The sequence below is a fragment of the Myotis davidii genome, unplaced genomic scaffold, assembly GCF_000327345.1.
Source record: "Myotis davidii unplaced genomic scaffold, ASM32734v1 scaffold2297, whole genome shotgun sequence".
In the NCBI taxonomy this organism is placed as follows: Eukaryota; Metazoa; Chordata; class Mammalia; order Chiroptera; family Vespertilionidae; genus Myotis; species Myotis davidii.
In genome coordinates, this window is record NW_006288512.1 from 24,694 (window position 1) to 31,553 (window position 6,860).

The following is a 6,860-nucleotide window of genomic DNA, read 5'->3' on the forward strand; positions in this document are numbered from 1 at the left end:
GATATTAAAAAAAAACAAAAAGTGAAGAAATCATTTGATGCTAATCAAGGATGACATATTTAATTATGAATATGGAAATGTTCTACAGTATAACGTAACTGACACAGGACTTCAGGAAACATAATTAATTCATTTTAATTAGGTTATACAAATATTTACTAAGACCCACTCTAAGCTCATAGGAGTCTCAAAAGAAAAGTAAGACATAATTTCTACCCTTAAGGAGCCGGTATGATATTTGGAGAGGAAAGGATACATTTATAAAATAATTAGTTAACAGGATGAATCAGTCCCTTTTAACATGTCAGATTGGAATGCTAGATAGCAAAAGCTGCAAAAGTTCCAGCTGGAGGGGCTGTGCAGTATTGTTGATTCTGGGTTAATCAAAGAAGACTTTTTACATATTTAAGTAGAAAGGAGCTTTTAAATTATTTTGTAACTTGATGTCTCATTCTTTCCCTTTCTTTCTCTTTCTTTTTTTAAATCCTCACCCGAGGGTATTTTTTCCATTGATTTTTAAAAAAAATATATTTTATTGATTTTTTACAGAGAGGAAGGGAGAGAGATAGAAAGTTAGAAACATCGATCAGCTGCCTCCTGCACACTCCCCACTGGGGATGTGTCTGCAACCAAGGTACATGCCCTTGACTGGAATTGAACCTGGGACCATTGAGTCCGCAGGCCGATGCTCTGTCCACTGAGCCAAATCGGATAGGGCAATTAATTCCCTTTTAATGTGCACAAATTTCGTGCACCGGGCTACTAGTCTACTATAATGCTAATTAGGACTGCTTTTTTCCTCTCTTCTCTATCATAAACACCATTCATATTTTTTTCTAGATCATATTTGAAATGATCACTGGGATTTTTTTTACTAAATCCCAGTGATCATTTAAAACTGAGTCATTTTTAAAATCATGTATCCTATATTAAAAATGCCTAATATACAAATTGAACAAACGGTGTAATGATGGGCGGAATGACTGGTCGCTATGATGCACACTGACCACCAGGGGGCAGACGCTCAATGCCAAAGCTGCCCCCAGGCCTAGCCGGGGCTGGTGAGCAGGTGGCGCCAGGCAGGTCAAGGCAGGTGCCATTGGGGACCCCCAAATCACCCTGCCAGTCACCCCACAGATTGGCCCTAATCGCCGGCCAGGCCTAGGGACCCTACGTATGTACAAATTTTGTGCACCGGGCCTCTAATAAGTCTTATAAAGATGCTTGAAGTAATATGAACACCTGTTTTTCCTATACTTTAAGCTAAGAGTACAAAACCTGGTTGAGTAAAACAAAAAGAAGAGAGGGTCTATTCAAAAAAATTAAGATTGAAAGCAAACTGGCAAGTATTTGGAAGACAGATGTCCAGCGAATGTTCTAAAGGCATTCTAGCCAGGTAGAGTTCCTGTTCTAATAACCATGCACATCACTCTGAATATTCTGCAGCTTACTTCTGTGTGGCAAAATGAGAATTGACAAAGGAAGTATGGACAGACCAGCATTCTAGATACAGTTCCTTGTACAGAAGATCCACATAACCAAGTGCTGTCAGAAGTATACCAACCTCCCCCTATTTCCTCAGTGCCCTCCACCAAATTCCTCCATAAGAGGACTTCACAAAATGTCAAGGGATTTCTAGGATATGCAAAGATCAGGTTGAGATATTCTGGTTTACATAGTCAATCTGAATAATTTAGATGGGAAAGGCAACTGTTCTCAAGGGTTGGATTTACTGTTTTCTTCAAATTTTGACTGTACCTTACCTACAGTGGCACAAATTAACACCTAAGTATTTTTGAAGAGAAAATTCCATTATTTCTTGTTTTCGTTGAGAGCCCCCCCCCCCCCCCGCCCCACCCTTGTTTGGAAAGATTTCCATACTTTGCTTCCATCTGAACCAGAAAATTGTCCATTTCCTTTATTGATCTTTTTAAAAATATATTTTTATTGATTTTTAGAGAGAGAAGGAGGAGGAGGAGGAGGGGAGAGGAGAGGAGTGAGAGCGAGAGAGAGAGAGAGAAAGAGAGAGAGAGAGAGAGGAGAGAGATATCATGGATTAGTTGCCTCCCATATTCACCAAACCACAAATTGGGCATGTGCCCTGTCTGGAATCAAACCTGAACACAACACTCAAACCACTGAACAACACTGTCCAGAGCTTGCTGATCCTTTTGTTTGCACTGAATGACTGCCTTCAAGTTGCCTACTCCTTCATCAAGTCCCAACTCCTTCCTGCTCATTTTTGCTTCTTTAGCCTCTTCCTGAGCCCGCCTTGTCTTTACATTCATCTTTTAATTGATTCTTTGACCAAGGCATTATAGGTCAAAGTATCAATGGCTTCCTGAATGATCTTATCCTGGGTTCCCCTGTATATGCACTCACAGCAAATACTCCAGGAAGGGATTCATGTCCCCTTGAAGTCCATATAGGCCTGTTTAACGTCAGCCAGTTCTTCATCAGAACCTTTGTATGTCTTAGCATGAATGTCTTCTGGAGATATCTTTTTAAAGAGTGACTACCAATATCTCTCCCAGTCCCAATCTTGGTTGAGCACATCAGAATCCTAGTCCACTGTTCACTGCTCATCATATCCTGCTCTCTGCTCTTTGTCACTCAGAATGGAATAGACTTTCCAGAGGACCTGAACGTGGTGGGGAGCATCCTTCATATACTCTGTCCTTATGCTCTTGCAGGGACATCTTGTGGTAGCCACATGGAACCTTGCCATCAGGGGACTCACCCTGAAAACCGAACACTCAGTAAAGGTAGGTGTTGTGGAACACTATTTTGCACAGATCCATCAGCCCCTTGGCCAGCAGAGGTGTAGAGCAGGTGGCAGCCTCCAAAGAAAACAACAGGTCCCAGCGATACTGGATAGACCTCCCACCAGTATCTTTCCATTGGTGGTTTTCTCCATTCTTAGGCAGTACTCATCAGTTTGCTTTTTTTCTCCTCCCTTCATGATCAGCTTGGAGATACCTGGCATCCTGATATCTCTTATCTAGTACAAAAGAGCAACATGCAATGTGGCTCGGTGGTTGAGCGTTGACCTATGAACCAGGAAGTCACTGTTTTTATTTTGGTCAGTGCACACGCCTGGGTTGCGGACTCAATCCCCAGCAGATCAATGATCCTCTGTCATCATTGATGTTTCTATCTTTCTCCCTCTTCCTTCCTCTCTGGAATCAATAAAAAATATATTTTTTAAAAAGAGAAACCTACGGCATGGAATAACTTGAATGTTTTTGTAGTTGTCCCTTTCCCCTTCCCACTCTCCAGCAACAACCCATACAATTAAGCAGCTGGAAAAGGTATGAACAGACAATATATACACACAAAAATAGCGTGGGGGTGGGGGTGGGGAGAGCACTGGACTAAGGTTCAGGAGCCACACTGATTTAAACCCAGATCTAAGATTCCTTCTGGTTCTTGGATGATTTGATTTAGTACATTCATTCACACTGGTATTAAAGAACAATAGTAATTTTATACTTATTAAAGTAGTAAATATTATCAAACACAATGCTGGTTTGGCTTGGAGGAAAAGGATAGAGAAACTATCCTCATACTGTTCCTGCAGCAGGATAAATTAGGATAATTCTTTTGAAGGGAAATTTGGCAATATATATCAGAAGTCATAAAATATATTCATGTCTTTTCAAGTAGTAATTTCACTCCTGGAAATTTATCATTAAGGTAATTATTCTGCAGAAGGAAAAAACTATATATACAAATACATTGTACCTGCCATTATGCATAATTTCAAAAAAATGTTATTAACCAAAAGTTAAGTGAATTAATACACATAGATTGAATAGAATATTATGTGGACAATAAAAATCTTAATTCTGAGGACTGCAATAAACTTTAAAAAGCCTAAACATAATAAAATTAAGAGGTTAAAGGGCAAAAACAGAACACACAATTGTACAGACATTTTCATTGTAACTCTATCAAAACATATCACCAGAAACAATTGTGTTGGGTGATGGGATTACAGATAAAAATGATTTTGTTTTTTCCTTTTATGAAGTACACTTTCTAAAATAAGTTAAAAATAATTTTAAAGTGATAAATAAATAAAACAAGTGCTGGCCCAACACCATGGAGCCTAATATGAGAGTATCTTCTCTCCCTGGGCTGCCCTTTTATATCTACTAACTCCTGACATTTGCTTCTAATACAGAAGGAGGGAAAAACAGAAAAGGGGGGTATTGCCAAAGGAGAGGTACCCAAGAAAACCTGCCTATGAAAATCATAAGACATGTTGCTGCTGAATGCCTCTGCTTACTATGCTAAAGAAGTTGAGCATTCCAATGGACTAGGTTCCCTTCCTTGCCTTTATATAAATTTACCTAACAATAGAAAACATTTATTTTCAGCAACTGTGAAAATAAGTATTTCTTTTCCAGAAGATATATCATTTATTTATTTATTTAATGTTTATTTTAATAGATCTTAGAACAATAATAAACAACATTTAAAAATTATAACATTTGCCGAAACCGGTTTGGCTCAGTGGATAGAGCATCGGCCTGCGGACTGAAAGGTCCCAGGTTCGATTCCGGTCAAGGGCATGTACCAGGGTTGCGGGCACATCCCCAGTGGGAGATGTGCAGGAGGCAGCTGATCGATGTTTCTCTCTCATCGATGTTTCTAACTATCTCTCTCCCTTCCTCTTTGTAAAAAATCAATAAAAAATATAAAAAAATTATTAACATTTATAATTCCATCACGTGAACAGGTTTCCCTTTCTGAATGTTAACATCAATGAACATAAATAATTTTTAAATATTGCAATTATGGTATAATGCCATTTTGAATTCCATGTTTTTATAAGCACATTTTTATTCCCATAGTCTTAATAGTTATCATTTTAATGACTGCATAATATTCCCTACTCCTGATGGATCATAATCTATTAAACCATGTCCCTAGTGTTTGTCATCCTAGGCCATTTCGAATTTTTTGCTAGCCTCCATTTTGTTTTTATTTAAAGGAACAAAGCTCTTTTGAGGAACATTGTCTAGCTGATTAAAGTAAAAGACTTCCAACCCTTATCTGAAATCCTATACTTGGCTTTTCAATATTCTATACCAGGGATTGCCCATTAAGATGAGTCTCTGAGAGAGGGCAGCCAGCATGCAAATTTTGGAGTGTGGTGGCAGCTGTAATGAAACTGCTGCTGGGTTTTGCTCTGTTCTATTTCTGGCTACACAGGGGGAAGTTCAGCCTATGGAATAGATCAGAAGGAAATTATTAAACTTGTTTTCCTGAGTTGGACGGTGGTTTGGATAGACCTAGGTTCATGTCCCAGCTCTAGCTCTTACTAGCTGTATAATTGGCATACCTGTCTTAAAATGATCTTCGACTCCCCATCTGTAAATGAGGAACTGGACTAGTTATCCATTAGTCTGTTTCACAATCTTATTCACTTCCCAAAGTCTCTGATCCACTTTAATATCCCTCACTCTCAGGAAATAATCTTGACTTAACCTTCTACTTTACTTGACCCTCTAGTTATCTTCCAGCATGATTTACTTCAACTCCCTCCCTTACCCAGTCTCTTCTCTTTCTCTCCTATGTCAGAGAAAAAAAAAGTCTTACTCCCAGCTTTTAATCCTAACCCCTCCTTCTTCTGTAAAGAATGTGCTCCATTAATCATATCCTGTCAACATGTTCAATTTCTCCCTCTCTTCTTCCTTCCTCTGTCTATAAACATACCCGATATTTCTCATTCTATAAACCAGTGGTTCTCAACCTTCCTGATGCCGTGATCCTTTAATACAGTTCCTCATGTTGTGGTGACCCCCAATTTCATTGTTACAAATTGAACATAATTAAAGCATAGTGATTAATCACAAAAACAATATGTAATTATATATGTGTTTTCCGATGGTCTTAGGCGACCCCTGTGAAAGGGTCGTTCGACCCCCAAAGGGGTTGTGACCCACAGGTTGAGAACCGCTGCTATAAACCTTCCCTCGATCCAGGAACCACTTCGAGATTTTTTTTCTTCCCTTTTTTTGGTCACCAAGCTAAAAGCTGGTCATCTGTACACATGTCTGTATTTTCACAAGGTCAACAATAACAGTCTAATGCCACTTATTCCCTTAAATTATTCTCCTCTGCTAATTACTTCTTCTGTTGGCTTTGCTGGGGCCTCTTCTCCCACTTCTCATAGTAAAGGGTGTCCCAAAATTCACGCAAGAAGTAATTTTGATAGAAAACACAGGTTTATAATAAAAAATTGTAATTTTTTAATTGATTCTTAAAGTATACAGTATAGGGATATGTATGGAATAGAATATTGGGTAAATGGCCTCCACAGCTTTGCTGGCACATACACACTCTTTTGTTGAAATTTTCCATGATTGTTTTGCATAAATGTGGCTGAATTTCGTTGATACAGCGCTCAATTTCCTCCTACAAGGCGTGGGTAGTCGTGGGCTTGTTGGCATAAACCTTAGACTTCAAAAACTCCCAAAGAAAAAAGTCCAACAGTGTTAAATCGCATGATCTGGGCGGCCAATTCTGACCACCAAGACGGGAAATAACACAACTAGGAAATATGACTCATGCAGGGACATCAATTCGGCACCATGGTCAAAAATTGGACATTTTGAGCCCTACCCGGTTTGGCTCAGTGGATAGAGCATCATCGGCCTGTGGACCTAAGGGTCCCAGGTTCGATTCCGATCAGGGGCACATGCCTGGGTGGCAGGCTTGGTCCAGTGTGCAGGAGGCAACCGAGCCGGCAGGAGGCAGCCGATCTCTGATTATCTCTCATCATTGATGTTTCTGTCTCTCTCTCCCTTTCCCTTCCTCTCTGAAATCAATAAAAACATATAAAAAAAGCA

At 39.4% G+C, this 6,860-nt stretch overlaps 1 pseudogene; it reads right to left on the bottom strand.

Moving 5' to 3' along the window:
• Window positions 1-2,111: 2,111 nt before the first annotated feature.
• Window positions 2,112-6,860, bottom strand: part of LOC102761100 — a 59,765-nt pseudogene continuing 55,016 nt past the window's right edge.